This window comes from Urocitellus parryii, chromosome 8, assembly GCF_045843805.1.
Source record: "Urocitellus parryii isolate mUroPar1 chromosome 8, mUroPar1.hap1, whole genome shotgun sequence".
Lineage (NCBI taxonomy): Eukaryota > Metazoa > Chordata > Mammalia > Rodentia > Sciuridae > Urocitellus > Urocitellus parryii.
The window spans coordinates 143,082,384-143,098,076 of NC_135538.1; the positions used below are offsets into that span (position 1 = coordinate 143,082,384).

Below are 15,693 nucleotides of genomic sequence, written 5' to 3' on the forward strand. Positions count from 1 at the left end.
TTGCTAGTTGACAAAACCAAGCTGCCTAAGAATGGAAAATATGTTAAGGAGGATTAAAAAAAAAAATGGAGTTAATTAAGGAAATCCCTCCCCATTCACAATGACACACCTGTATTAATTCTGGGATTCAAAAAGTGAATTGGAAAGAAAATTAATATGTCTATAAACATGTTTACCACTAAACCTCTTTAAAAATAAAATTTCTTCTTTTGACTTTATTAAGAGTGTTGGTGGGGGAACCCAAAAAAAAGAGTATTGGAGATGAGGGTGTGTGCCTCTGTGCTTCAAAAGATCACACGCGTCCCCCTAAAATAACTCCAGACAGACCACTATGATGTGTAACCGTGGAACCTCTACTTTGCCAGCATTTGCTAAAGGGCTAGGAGAACAAAGAGGCTGGAAGTGGGGATGACAGGGGTATCGGGGATTTGATGGCCACCTTTGTGCTGAGACTTGGTTTAGTCCTTCAACACAGTCGTAGTTTCCGGATGTCCCCACAACAGTTTACCTTGCCTATGTCACTTCTCCTTCTACCCTTGACTTCCACCCACGAGCTCAGGTCTCTGTATAAAACCCCTTCCTCCAGCAAGCCCTCCCTCATCCACTGGCCCAGACTGACCCAGTCTCCCTGCTAGGGACGCTGCCTCTCCATTTTCCCTGACACGGCTCTTGCCAATACCTTGTGGTCACTGCATGTTAACTTCTCTGCCATTCGGGAAAAACCAAAAGTTCCACGAGAGCTCAGTCTGTTTTCATGGTGGACGAAGAAGACTTGAATAGATCAGTCTTTTCCAAAGTGTGGTAATTAAACCCTCGTTCCTAAGGTTTCTGGAAAAGGTGAAATCTGATGTTTAGGAAATATTCGGTTAAGCACAACTAACCCAGCTGATTTGTTGCAGGACTTCTCAGAGCATTCAAAAATGTTCAAATTCATGACATACCCAAGGGAGGAGGAGATGTGGTGTGCCCAGTGACGTTACCTAGGACCGTTACCCACAGAGTCCTTTTCTGCAGTAAAGCATTTCCTAAGTCCAGAGTTCTGAGGAGATACGGGGGGCAGTGCCACAAAAGAAAAAAAAAAACAAGGGAAATTCTGTGCCTGATCAGACGGTAAGCAGAGAAAGATTGAGTAGAACACTGAGTAGACTTTTCTAGCAGAAAACTTGGAATTCCAAGAAGGAATGCAGTGGGAGAGAGGCAGGGAGACAGTGCAAAATCGGGAAGGACCTCAGCACCATGCTGGGCACCTTGAACATAGGCTGCTGTGAAGTCATATCAACCTTGGAGACAAGAGTGTCACATCCTAGCTGGGTGATCGGGAAGGTGATTCCGGTGTCAGTACAAGTAGCAAAGCAGAGAGAGATGGGCAGTTGCAAATGGAAGACCAGTTGGGTTATTCTGACATTTCTACTGAGAGAAGCTAGGGATATAGAGAAACGGCCCTGGGCGTAGGGAAGGGAGGCTCTGGGTAAGTAGATCTGAAGGTCAGAAGTGAGATCATTCCGGAAAGAGGAAGACCAGGAGAGGGCTCCGGAGAGAACCAATGTTAAAGAAGTGGTAGAAAAAGAGAGAAAGAGATAATAGCAAACTACAGTTAATGCAACAAAGTAGCTTAGAATAAAGGTGTTGTGGAAGCCAAGAGAAGAACTGCAATGTGGTGTCCAATGTTAGAGGGCTCCGAGGTCTAGGTCAGCTTTATACACAACAGGGCGGGGATGGTGGTGGGTTTCTCGTGGGGCACCATGAATCATTAATGGGTTTTGTAATTTTCCAACTTCTTCCTAAATTGCCACATGCCCAGCTCAGGTCTTTCCGTCTGGCTACTTGCTGTGGCTTTTCCTGATGCACTCTTTAGATGTGTCTTCTGATAACCCCACCCTTGACTCTGGCTTCTGAAGTAGAATCTCTTCTGGTCATTTTTATTTTCTGTGACAGAGCCATCTTATGATTTTCATTTCAATGAAAAGATAGAGGAGTGGCTTGCTAGAAGAGGTTCAACGGGGTTAATAAAAAGGATGGGTAAACCACATTTGAATTTTGAATGAGTATTGAATTGGAAAAAAAAATCTAAAATGTAGGGAGAACAAAAATGCTCCTTAGAAAATTCCTTTCAAAGCTCCAATGTGGGAGCCAGAAAGCTATACCCTCACTCTAGTAGCTCCAAGTTTTGTGATCCCTGGGGAGAGAAAAGTGCATCTTACCAGGTCTTGTGGTGAACAGTACATGCACACTAATTCATGCCGTCCTCACAATGACTCCGAGAAAAAGATGAGACGCAAGAAGGTTCATGCAATTTTAATCTGTGCTGGGTGACACAGTCAGATTCCAGCCCAGGGCTATTTGATGACAAAGCAGTTACTATTCACCAGTCTGAAAACCTCAGGGAAGCAGAAAACACATCTCTTCTATTCATGTCTGTACATCCAGAGCCTACAAACTCATAGTCCTCTATTAATAACTTTTTGGGTGAATGACCAAATGAATATACAACTGAATAGGTGAATTATGCTGCTGTTTCCAATCTCCTTTATCTTGTTCAGGGCTGATGTTCTCCTCTGTTTCTCAATGAACCTTTCCAATCACTGAAGGAAGGCTGAGCTCACTGGGAACAGACTTGGTGGCTTGGTAGTTCTCTATCCTTAGTGAAACAGACTTCCTGCTCTAGAATAAACTGGCCAGTAAATGCTGACTTAAAGAGTTGAGAAATTTCAAGGTTTGATGGTAGGTGAGGTGTACAAAGCAGCTAAGTTTGGCTAAATCGTTTGAACTAATTCCTCAGGATCAGGATATCAACAGGAAGGATGGGAAATGTAGTTAGGTAGAGTATGGGTCAAAGGGTAAGTGTTTAAATGAAAGAAAGTGTGATTAAAGAAAGAAAGAGCCAGGCACGGTGGCCCACGCCTGTAATCCCAGTAGCTCGGGAGGCTGAGGCAGGAGGATCATGAGTTCAAAGCCAGCTTCAGCAAAAGTGAAGTGCTAAGCAACTCAGTGAGACTCTGTCTCTAAGTAAAATACAAAATAGGGTGGGGATGGGGCTCAGTGGTTAAGTGACCCTGAGTTCAATCCCGGGTGCACCCCCCACCATAAAAAGAAAGGGCAGTGTTCTGTTCTGTTACAAGGCCTCAGCAAAACCATCACAGCAACTGGAACGGGGTCATTGCTGTGGGTCATGGTGGTGGTGGTCACAAGCAATGTCCAAGATATGTGTCCACTCTGCTGGCCATGATAATAAGTCCTTCAGAAGAACCGCCAGCTTTATCGTCATGAAAATCCTAAGACCTAAGCATTTGTTTTATTTCCTTTTTAGACACGTGGACTTGTCTGAGGTCACACAGCCAAAATAATAATGGCCAAGATTTAAACCCTGGTCCTGCCTGGTTCTGGGGCCTGGGCTCTGAACCCCATATTCCTTCCCTCTAGGAGGGCGTCATAAGGCCACATTTCTCTTTGTGGGTTTGTTGTGTGGTCTTCATCTACACTTCTTTGATGTGTACAGGTTGCTCTCACCCTCTTGAATATCTGAATATTCAGTAATCTGGTAATATATCAAAATTTACTTCCATGAAATAGCTGTCTCTCTCCTCATTGGTGTGCCAAGTCCCCAAAAACATTTTGAAATAATAATGGAACAGACTTATTCAAGGGTCTGACTAGAGCCCTAAAATAGCCAGGTACAGGGAATTCTGATGAGAAAGGGCTTTAAGGAAACAGGAAAACTGGTCCCCGTTCTCTAGGAACTTTCACCCTCGGGAGATAAAATCCAAGCCAACGAAGACCCCGGGAATGCCCAGCAAGGCACTTGTAACCCACGGTGACTGGAGCCCAAGGGTGGCATCTTCCAACACAGGCTTTATTCTCCTGGGGCTCTGTGGAGGGGGGACCAAGGAAATGCCCAAAGCCACTGTGGTTATTTGGGGAGCTTCCTGGGGGGCCATGAGCCTCTGACTGTACCTTTAAACAGGACACAGACACAGACTGGCCAAAAAATCCGTGTGAGTTAGAGGGGGTATCGCCATCAGGAAGGGGTCTGAGTATAACAGCTCTGGTGATTCTGTTTAAAATAAGCTTGAAGAATTAATATAAAATTAATATAAGCTTGAAGTGTTAATATAAAACAACTTGAAAACCATTTAGAAGTAACACCTTTGTAAACCAAAGTTGTTTGACAAATTTAAGATTTAGTATTAAAAAAAAAAAACAGCTTCTATGATCTGAAAAAATCAGTAAACCAGTTGGGATCAATGAGAAGACCCATCTTCTCATGCCACCACACACACGCGCACAGGACTCCAGGGACTGGGGAAGGAGAGAGGTTACCACCTGGGAATGGAGCAGCCCTGCCCGTGGCTGAAAGAAGAGCTGATTGGCTGAGCCTCGTGGGCAGCGCCACCTCACATTGCATACCCCCATCTTGGGCTCCTCAGGGCTTTTAGGAACCAGCTAATGGATAACACTGCAGGACAAATCACTCCAATGGGTGGCTGCTTAAAACCACCACCATTTCCTTATCTCCATGTCTTCCATGGGTCAGCAATCAGGAAGGACTCAGCCAAGTGCCTCTGGATTCAGTGTCCTCTTGAGGTTGTGGTTCAGATAGTGAGGCTGAGACCTCTGGAAGCCCTCTCAGGTCTCTCCACTCAGACTAGGCCGGGCTTCCTCCAACATGGCGGCCGCAAAGCAGCCGGAAGCTTACCTGACAGCCAAGGCTGAGAGAGGGAACACTCCAAGGAGTCAGGCAGGGCTGAGGGCGCAGCTCAGTGGCAGGGTGTGTGCTCAGCACGTATAAAGCCCTGGACTCAATCCCCAGCACCAAGAGGAAAAGCCAGGTAGTTAGGCACCAGCTCCATTGCTTTTTATGATGGATCAAGCCCACCTGGATTCACAGAGAGAAGGAATTAGGTCCCACTACTTGATAGAGGAGGAGCCTGGTGCTAGAAAAATATGTAGGATGAGAGATGTGATTAGTTATGTCCATCCTTAGAAAATAAAATCTGCAACACAGAGGTTTGAGGGATGATACACACACGGGGTACTTACATTTGCTGGAGGTCTCATTTAATTCCACCAAGGAACAATACAAAAGGGCCACTGTCATGAGGGGGCAGAACTTCGATGTGTGCAGTTGAGGAGTAAAATAAAGAATGTCTATGTGCTTCTCCCCCTTTCAATGCTTTATTCACTCAAATTACTCAATACAGTTTCACTCTAGGTTCTTAATCAAGAAAACGACAATCCTTAATGCTAGGCACTGCCATGGACATAATCGGTTCACAGCAAACAATTCTAGATTAATTAATTCACAGCAAACAATTCTAGATTAATTAATTCACAACAAACAATTCTAGGTTAATTCCAAGCACTGCAAACACACTTATTCATGACCAGCTAATGACAGACATTCCCTCTGCATGCCAAGTTCAGAAGTCTCAAGCCTTAGGCTTTATGTCCAGCAGATGCCCACTCACTTAGACCGTGGTGACCAGGTCTGGAACCAAGGCAGGCTTTTCCTGGCGTGGAGTGGACGACGGGTTGAGGAGAGGGTTGTAGGGAGAAGTTGCATCTCACCAAGGTCCAGATGAGGGGGTAGAGTTTGAGAGTGGTGAGGATCACACAGAGGCTCAGGAACGATGACAAGTGATGGGATGTCAGGTCCGCATCAGGCTCTCTCGAGTGCATCCTGGTTTCGGCTGGCCGAATCCCTGTTCATCAGCTCTATTATTTATTGTAAACTTTGGGGCTTTTGACCCCCCTTTCAATCCTTATCAGCTACCACCGGATTTCTCTGTGACACCATTCACCCTGGGGTCACAACATCTGGTCTGGCGGCCTCCACCCTGATCTCTCGCCTCTCCCTCTTATGAGGCAAGGACAGCCTGTGGGGGCTTCGCTGTTGATCGGGGTGAGGGGAAATGACTTGTCTGGGGCCACACTGGAGGGCTCTGGGTGTGCCTGGGGAGACTGCAGGTTTCAAACTGGAGTTTTCAAAATGGAGTGGCTTAGGCTCAGGCCTCAGGCCATCCTCACAGCCACCAGAGTCTCTTTCCACTTTATACTGGAGGCCGGGAAGGCTCAGGGCCACCCTGGCCAGGGGCATTCAACACCTGCTCGACACCAGAACCCCAACTGACGCTGCTTCATCAACATCACCCTCCCCACCTGCCCACCCCCCCACCTCCCCACCCCCACCCCCGCCCCTGGGAGCTGGTGGCCAAACCAGAATGCCATCCCGGTGTTCACACTGCTGCAAAGACTTCCTTAGAAGTCTTCACCCCATGCCAGGGGCCCTGCATTATCTCTTTTTCCTTCTCGGGCATCTCTCCGACCTTAGTCCTATTTGGACCCAAGTCGTGACATAAATCCACACGGGGCTTTGGAGGGCACCCAGGGAGCCCTGAAGCCGCCTCCCTGTGGGAAGCTGCCTTTGCCTGTTGCTGTCCCCAAGTGAAGCTGTCATAGAGGTATTATGCTGAGCCGGCTAAAAAGCAGGGTGAGAAATGGCTTCGGAGATGGGCAGAGGCATCGACTTGGCAGGGAGTGGGGTCCTGACTGCTCTGTTGTGGATGGGAAGGCCTGTGCAGTGCTCCCTCTGAACAAGAACCCTCTGGCCTCAGGCCGCTCTGGTGCCTAGCGCTGAGGACCTTGCACGGCTGAGCAGAAACAGGCTGGTCCAAGTTCAGCAGCTGGTGAGCTGAATGTGGCTTGGCAAGAAACCCTCCATACAGAGAGCCTCAGGGAGCTGGCCAAGAATAGCAAGGGACAAAATTAACTTGTTTTAAAAATAATAAGTGGAAAGGGGAGTGCTCAAGAGAGAAAGGGAAATACGAAGGCAGAAGGGAGGAGGTCAGAGGTCACAGGAGTCAGTACATTCACATCTTGACAGATGCCAACAGCACGCGGGGTAGAGAGCAGGTGAAGTGAGATACAAGAGGTGTTCCTCTACCGTCACCATCTCCTGAGCTCCCAACCCACCACCCCCAACACTGTTATGATCCTGGGGTATCTAATCATGCTCCATCTCAAGAAGAGACATTTTCTATTCACTGACACTCACAATAGCCAATCATTCTGCCAAACACGGTAGACCTGAGCTCGGGGAGTGCCCACAGGAATCCACAGGGTGCTCCTTCCTAGGTCAGGGGTGTGGCTCAGTGGTAGAGCACTTGACCGGCATGCATGAGGCCCTGGGGCCAATCCCTGGCATTGCAAAAAATTAAAATAAAAAAGAAAAAGAGTTCCTCATCCCCTTTGTGCAGATTAGAAAAATGAGGCTCACAGCCGTTAAGGACCTTCCACTGCCGTGCAGTGTGCTGTAAAGCCAGGCAGTGGTGGCCAAGGGCTCACCAGTGGCACCCTGGCACAACTCCTCCTCCTGGACCATGTCCACGAGGGTGTCCGGCTTTCCCAGGGCTCAGCTCCTCCTCTTGCCCCAGCCAGGGCTCCTGCTGCAGTCCTCTGTCCAAGTCTGAGATCTCTCATGCTTCAGAGTCTCCAAGCACCCTGTTGGTAGGAGTCTTCTGTGGACATTAAGGCCATTATGTTGTCTCTGTAGGTCAAAGTATGTATTTATTTATTTTTAAGTGAATTTTTGTTGTTGTTTTGTTTTTAGAAAGAGAGAGAGAGAGAGAATTTTTTAATATTTATTTTGTTTTAGTTTTCGGCGGACACAACATCTTTGTTGGTATGTGGTGCTGAGGATCGAACCCGGGCCGCATGCATGCCAGGCGAGCGCGCTACCGCTGAGCCACATCCCCAGCCCCAAAATACGTATTTATCTTGTGAATTTTCGAGTGTAATTTCTCTTCATTTCATTTCAACAAGCATTTGTTAAGGCCTTAGTGGATTCATTCCCACTCACACAGTCAGGCTCCAATTTGTGGAAAAAAAAAAAAAGTGGAGGAAACAGGCACAACATTGAAAACCTGGAGGGAAAACCATTGGTAGCCTGTACTAGAGCCCAGTGAGATGATCCCTGGGCGTACCCGGGCAAGGCATTCATTCTCTGGTCCCTTCATTTTGATCTCATAAATTTTCTTTTCTCTCTCTCTCTCTCTCTCTCTCTCTCTCTCTCTCTCTCGCACTGGAGATTGAACTCAGTGGTGATTAACCACTGAGCCACATCCCCAGCCCTCGTTTGTATTTTTTTATTTACAGACCGGGTCTCACTTGCTCAATTGCTGAGGCTGACTTTGAACTCTCGATCCTCCTGCCTCAGCCTCCAAGAGTGGGCACACTTTTCGGATGGGCTTTTAGTCATATGCATAGAAGTCTCCCCATCTTGTCATGGCTCCATAGCCCATCTGCAGTTAGTTACAAGGCTGTTCAGTCTATCCATTCACCTACTGAAGGGCATCTTGATCACATGCAGGTTTGGGCAATCATGAAGACAGCTGCTATTCATGTGTAAGTTCTTGCTTGGGTGTGAGGTTTTCAGCTGCTTTGAGTAAATACCAAGGAGCAGGAGTTCTGAGTGGTATGACGATGTTTAGTTTTGTAAGAATCCGCCAAACTATCTTCCCAAGTGTCTGGTGGCAGCAACAAATGAGTTTTATGATACCCGACAGGCTCATCAAAGCTGGTGTTGGTTTCTCTACTTCTTAACGCACTGATTCATGGAATTATGCAGAAACTGCAATGACTGGGAGCAAAATGAGATAAAAAGTCACCTCCCACAATGTCCACACGATATACCTCCGCATGCCCTTACTCAAAGCCACCTCAGTCTTAACTCTACACAAAATACTACCAAGCTAAGTTTTCTTTCTCCTCTGATCTCTAAGAATTAAACTCTTTATAGACATAGAGACACTACAATACAAAACAAAAGACACACACATTAGCCTGTTTATGAATCAGTTAACACCTAAAGATGGAATCCTGCTACTTTGTACGTCTAAGGGCACATCCATTTGTCAAAACTAGTGTTTATAACAATACCATAACACACTTTGTTAAAGAATGAAACCCTATTCAAGATGCACATATATTAAAAATTGGGGATTGATCCCAACCTTATTGATTCATTGTTGGAATTAAATGAAACTATGTAGAATTATCAGGGTGGTGTCTGGAACATAGTGATAATAGATATTTGCTAGTGTGTAATAATAACGATGATGGACTAAGTAATTAGAAATTAGAAGGGGAGAAGTGGGAAAGAGTATTGTGATTCCTTAGGCATTTATTCCTCCTGTGACTCCACAGGGAGACTCTTTGGCCCAAGGTGAATTCAAATGTGAATGGTACGTGGCTCCTGGTCCTGAAGATGTCCTTATCTGGCATATCATGTGACCATAATGAATGTGATCAATATCATAATGCACCTACGGATAGCAGTGGTACGATAGCAGATGAGAGGACTGTAAGATTAAAGAAGACCTCAGTAAATAGTTGAGCAAGGCTTGGAAGATGTTGCTATTTGACAGGGACATTCCAGGCAGGGACACAGACTTTAAACAAAAGGCACAAAGTCATGGAGATCAAGTCATTTCAAGCCTGCAGACCAAGTAAAACCAAAGGCCAGGTAGCAACAGGATGAGCTGGAAAGGCCCCTGAGGCCAGTTTGTGATTGCTTAGCGCACTAGGCCAAGGAGTGTGGCGTGTATTCAAAAGGCAACAGGCTGCCATTAAAGTCCTTAAGTTAAAAAGCCATATGATGAAACGTCTGCTTTGGACACACACTCACTCCAAAGGGGTAGAAAATGAACTTGAAGGGTAGAGAGTGGGGTCTGAAGAACAAGCAGAGGTTCTTGTGATGGGTTATGACTGGAGCCCTTGGGAGAATTTCAGGTGTATTTAATAAGATTGTCTATTCCAGGGGGCTCTAGGAAGTGAGGGGGGTGACTTTGAAGGCCTTGACTTCAACAATTGGGGCAACCCAAGAAGGGAACCTTCTACAAACCTAAGATTTATTCTGAGATCTTCGTATCTCCTAATGGCATGAAAGAAACTGATTTTTTTTTTTCCCAGAGGGGAATACTGGGGATGGATCCCAGGGGCGTTTTACCACTGAGCTATATCCAAGGCTCTGTTTATTTTTTGAGACAAGTTCTCACTAAGTTGCTGAGATTCTGAGTTGTTTAGGCTGGCCTGGAACTTGTGATCCTCCTGCTTCAGCCTCCCAAGTGGCTGGGGATTACTGACATGCACCATTGTGCCTGGAAAGAAACTGAATCTTTAATGCTATTTAAATTCCAAGGTATTTTCCTGCTGTACCCCAGAGAGTACCACTTGAGTTATGCCATAGGGCTAGAACTGAATGAATGTAATTTATTTTTCTAAGAACTCTAAGGAGGGATAAATAGAATATGTTCTCAAAGAACATATTCTAATTCAAAATTGGCCAAATATAACCCAGAGCTGGGCCATCTAATGTGACAGCTACTAACTCTATATGACTACTGAGCTAGTTCTAACTGAGATGTGATATAAGATACACATTAGACTTCCTAGATTCAGGATGAAAAAGGGAATAAAAAATATTTGACTAATTTTTATTTATCGCATGTTGATAATATTTTGAATGTGTTATATTAAATGCACTAATATTACAAAAATAATTCCACAAGCTTTTTTTAATGTGGCTACTAGAAAATTTGGGATTACATATGTGGTTTACATTATGTTTCTAATGGTCCATGGTGGTCTAAGAAACTTGAGTTTTGCAGTGCCAATATTTAATGGCTATAAGTAGACCAACAACAGATTTTTCTATTATTGCTCCTCTGTCCTTACTGAAGAAGGTCTTACTACCTGATGTTTTCTCATATCTTCTGATGTGTTCTTATTCTTAAGAAAGTAGTTACCATAGCAACTGCCACAACACCTTATATATTATTTACTACGCCTGGAGGGTGAGGCATAAGTGCCCATCTGTCATTCAGGTGTTATATTTTCCTCTTGTATATGTGGATCTTCCATTGCAAACCAGAGCACTGAGAGTAGGAGACCTGTTTTAGTCAGTTTGTTTTTTTTTCCTGCTGTGACTAAAAGATCCAACCAGAACAACTGTAGAGGAAGAGTTTATTTGAGGACTCGCGGTTTCAGAGGTCCCAGTCCATAGACAGCAGACTGCATTCCTTGGGGCTTGAGATGAGGCAGGACTTCATGGCAGAAGAGTGTGGTGGAGGGAAACAGCTCACATGATCATCAGGAAGCAGAGAGTCTCCAATAGATACCCCAAAACCAAGACCCCTTTGACATCTCACAGAATTTAGATATGTGGCCATACGATAAATATTATAGGTCTTCGGCTTTGTTTGCAGGTGTGCTATAATTCTATGTAATGCTTTTCAACTCCTGGTGCACTCTATCATTTGAAAATGCTCTCAGCAAGGAAGCTGCTGCAGGACTGTCTTGAGAAATCCCCGGGGCTGGTATTTAGGAGGCCTCCACCCAAGAGGAAGGGAACAAGGGAAATGGGAAATGCAGGCGAGCACACTGCAAAAAGGCAGTCCCCTAAGGAAGGTTCCAGAAAGGTTAATTGTCATTGTGTGGTGGTGGTTCACGTGTCTGCCCTCGGTTTCTTCCGTGCTCCTCTGGGGGGCAGTGGATGATTGGGGGGTGGGGGTTGAGGAGCTGGGCTTCTGATCAGAACTCAAATGGCACAGTTTGAATTACATAATGAAGCTTCTGTGAGTCAGGTGACTCAAGGATCATGGAGTAATTCCCTGCAGGAGACAAACTGCATGTTAAAAAGTCCAACAAGCACTCAAAAAAGGAGAGAGAGAGAGGGAGAGAGAGAGAGAGAGAGAGAGAGAGAGAGAGAGAGAGAGAGAGGAAGGGGAGAGAGAGGAAAGAGGAGAGAGAGGGAGAGAGAGAGGAGAGAGAGAGAGAGAGAGAGAAAGAAAGAGAGAGAGAGAGAGAGAGAGAGAGAGAGAGAGAGAGAGAGAGAGAAAGCACCCCCTGAGGGCACAAGTTCCAGACTTTAAACTGCAGTTTCCTGAATCAGCTGGGCGGCTGGGCGGGCCGGTGAGGGCTGAGTCGCCAGAGCTTGGGGGCGGCCAAGTGCAAGCCAAGGGTCTGTCTGGATCCCCGGGTTACTTTCTGTTTCATTTCGAAATGTCCCCTGCTTCCGAAACCGGTGGCCTGCCGGGTCAAGGGGAACGCAGGACTCCTTGGAGCTTGCCTCCGGGCTGCTAGGAGCCGGGCTCCGTGAAGGTAAGAGGCGACTGCCCGCCCGCCAGGGCGCCACGGGCTCTGGGCGCCTGCGGGGCACGCCCACTACCAGGCGCGGTGTCCCAGAGTGCGCGGGGTGGGTGCGGCGGAGGCTCCAGAAACAATGCGGGAGGGGGGCTGAGGGTATGAAAACAGAGACGATGGACCCATCCTGCGGAGATGCGGGGCCACCTGGTCCAGGGTGAACCCCCAGCTCCGTGGGCTCCTTTCTCGGCACCATTGCATCCTGCCAGGGAGCTGGTCAGCGGCCAGCGCATTGGCACCGCCGGGAAGGAGGATCAAGGGGCTGCCTGGCACCGCGAGGCTGTGTGTGTAGCATGTGTATTTGCAGAGCACAACACTCCAGGAGACTGCTGCTCAGTTTCAGAAAGCACAGCCCCTGGAGAGCCAGCAGCAGACCCAGGCAGGAGGATGCCTGAGTGAGCCTCGGCTCCCTCCGGGCTGTCTTTAAGGTAAGCTTGGAGTCTGAAATGACTTGACTGCTTTCTGCTTATTCATTACATGGATTTGGGGCTGGTTTGGGGCTTTGTTCGGTTTAGACACTTTTTCCTGTTGTGGAGCTGCCAGTTAGAAATTGATTTGGTTTTGCAGTCTTGGAGCTGGTCCATCAGGGTGTCCTGGAACCTGCAGATGCCTCCAAGTCAGAGGCGATGGGTCCAGATTTGGTGATGTTTTCCAGATTCCCTTGCAAATCTCACCGCAGTGGAGATGCTGGGAGCAGGCTGTTAGGAACCTCAGGAAGTTTCAGCCTTAAAGAGACAGGGAAGGAAAAATCTAGATCTGTAGTTGTTATTCTGGGGAGATGGACTCAGGGAGAAGTTGTGGAAGGTAAAAAGGAAAGGTGACTTGAAAATAGAAGGATAATTAAGGAATCCGTTTGGTGGGATCTCATCCTGGGCTCTGGCATTTTGAGGCTTGGTGCATGGAGGTAGAAATCAATACAGGAATTGGTAACCATTCACTCGAGGTAGGAATTGTTCTGATGGATTCTTTTTTTCTCTGACTTCTGGAGGACCTGAGATACAGGTGAGGGATTCGTTTGGTAGAGTTCATTTCTAATTGTTATTCTTCTGGGGCCACATGCAGTACTCTAAACAAAATACGGTGCTGTTGGAATCAAAAGGAAAAATGTTCCTAGAATAATATCTATAAAAGAGATCCAAGTTTTTGCTTGAATTCTTTCTCACCTTACTCCATTTGGGGATAGATTATATGAGTTGAATGTGTCTAATTTAAACCACTCTTTAATGGGGGTACAATTATCCCTCTGAAAGGATAGTTGCATATCCAAATAAAAATGATCTTGAATCTGTGGTTCTTTGTGTCTAAGTCCATGGAGTGCATTTGGGAATTAAAGACTTTGTGGGTCCTGAATTTCTGTCATCTTCTTTCTATAAGGGTCCTGTTATCTCCATGTACTCTGATGCCCAGCAGACAAATGAAGCCAAAAGGCATCATGAGGTTTTTAATTAAAACCCACATTTTGAAATATAGATACTATAATATCATTATAAATATTCATAGTATGTAAGAACAGTTCATGAACTCCCCGTGTTAAGACTTTGGTGGTCCCACAAGAAAGCATTGCTTTAATAATTAATGTCACTCAGTGAGTTCCTTTGATCCGTAATTCCATCAGTTGAAACATGCAGAAAAACTGCACTTCTGTGTTTCAATAATTTGCTAAAGACTACGATTCATAAGGTCTGAGATTCCAGACACTACAAGACCCTTCACGTCATCCAAAACACAGAAGATAACACGATTCAGAAGAGTTTCCATTTTGCTTTGTTTTCCAGTTCTCTAAAAATTTTGTCTAAATTTTGGTGTTCACATTTTCTGTGTCAAGAACCTGGACTTATGGTTTTACAGAGGGTTTAAGGTTACATTCAGTATAAGGGACAGTCTGGGAAATGTAATTTGGAGGCCAAGTTTTGTCCATTTGGGGGAAAGTTCAATAGTTGATAGAACAGCTGTTTGGAAGATGTGATGTAGAGTGGATTTGGAAAATCCAGTTCTTAGGGTAATATAGGTACTTTGGTTCAGAGCTTAAGTTTTTGAATCAGATTGACTTGGGTTCCTTTTCCAGTTGTGCCTCCTGATCAGTGAGTTACATTCGTCAGGCTTCTTGACATTTCTAAGGCTCAGTCCCTCATCTGTAAAGTCAAATAGTAAGAGGTTGCATGAAAATAAGTGAATTCACGCATGAACAGAGCAACACATGGTATCGTGCTTGGTGTAGGTGACACCTTCAATACCTTTACTGTTGCTATCATGTATAGTATCTAGTGACCACAAAATATTTGAAAAACAGGGTCATTTCCCACCTTTAATGAGCCAGAGAATAGATAATTTGTGTAAAACTTTAACTCAACATTTGTGATCCTCAACATGCTTTGGGATTAATTCACTAACAGCTCTACTCCAGAGTAGACCCACAGCTACTGAATAAGTTTGCTAGAGCTGCTGTAACAAAACACCACCCGGCCCCCGGGTGGCTTAAACAGCAGGGGTTTGATTCCTGGCAGTTCTGGAGGCTGGAAGGTGGAGATCCAGGTGTCAGCAAGGCTGTTTTCTCTAGAGGCCTCTCCTTGGCTCTTGGGAACCCCTCTCACTGCGTCTTTGCACTGTCAGTCTTTGGTCTGTGTATCGCATTGTCCTGGTCCCTTCTTATAAGGACACTAGTGGCCCTGGATTAGGTCCACCCTCATGATCTCCTTCACTTCTTTAAAGGCCTGACCTCCGAGGGGAGTGGCATTCTGAAGAACTGGGGGCTAGGGCTTCAACGTGCAAGTCAGAGGGAGGGGCACAGTTCCGTCCTTAACAGCTATCCAGTTAAGGAAACTGTTTTTAAAGTGTGCTGTTCTTGTTTTAGGAGTCCATCAGATCCTTACAGAAAGAGTGTTTTTATAGAGGAAAATGGTATCTCCACACTGCAGTGGGGAGCCCCCAGAGGGCAGCGAGGTAAGCCTGGGCCCAGCTTCCGGAGCAGCCTAACTCGCCAGGGAGGGAAGTGAGGACCGCATTTTATTGACTTGCATTAGGTGTCCTGCCAAAGGACTAGTCCATCGACCTTAGCAAGGCTGCCTTTGGGTGGTGACAGCCATTCCAGAGGACGGATTGAACAATGAAATGCTCCTTTGAGGTCAAAAGGATCCTGACATTTCTCTGGACAATTCCCCACTTCTGTTCTCTATTCTGTCTCTGAAAGTTGAAGAGTGACCCTGTCGCCTGGTTTCCTGCCATGTTTGATGTGGCCATGTGTGCTCATCATTTCTTCAGTCAGTCCCCAACTGTCCCTTTCCCCCCTTCAGCATGAACAGTGGTAGTCAAGGGCATAATTGCTTAAAATCCATTCTCTCTCTCTCTCTCTCTCTCTCTCTCTTTCGTTTATTTATTCATTCCAGAAATAGAATTTGTGACTAGAGAAGATGGTTTGCACGTGACATTTATAAACTTTTCCCCATTCTAAATTTCTCCTTTTTGATTTTAGACAAAGAGACGAGAGGTCCATCTCAT

General features: G+C 45.9%; 1 protein-coding gene across 2 annotated transcripts in view; it reads left to right on the forward strand.

The window, feature by feature from the left end:
* Positions 1-12,073: 12,073 nt before the first annotated feature.
* LOC113179846 (phosphatase and actin regulator 1) overlaps positions 12,074-15,693 on the forward strand; it is a 287,810-nt gene continuing 284,190 nt past the window's right edge. The window contains exon 1 of one of the 2 annotated variants that reach the window (XM_026384595.2): positions 12,074-12,156. The gene's annotated coding sequence lies outside the window, so the exon portion shown is untranslated. Of the gene's footprint in view, positions 12,157-12,296; positions 12,627-15,693 lie in introns of those variants that run through there. The other variant, XM_026384593.2, reaches the window with a different exon arrangement.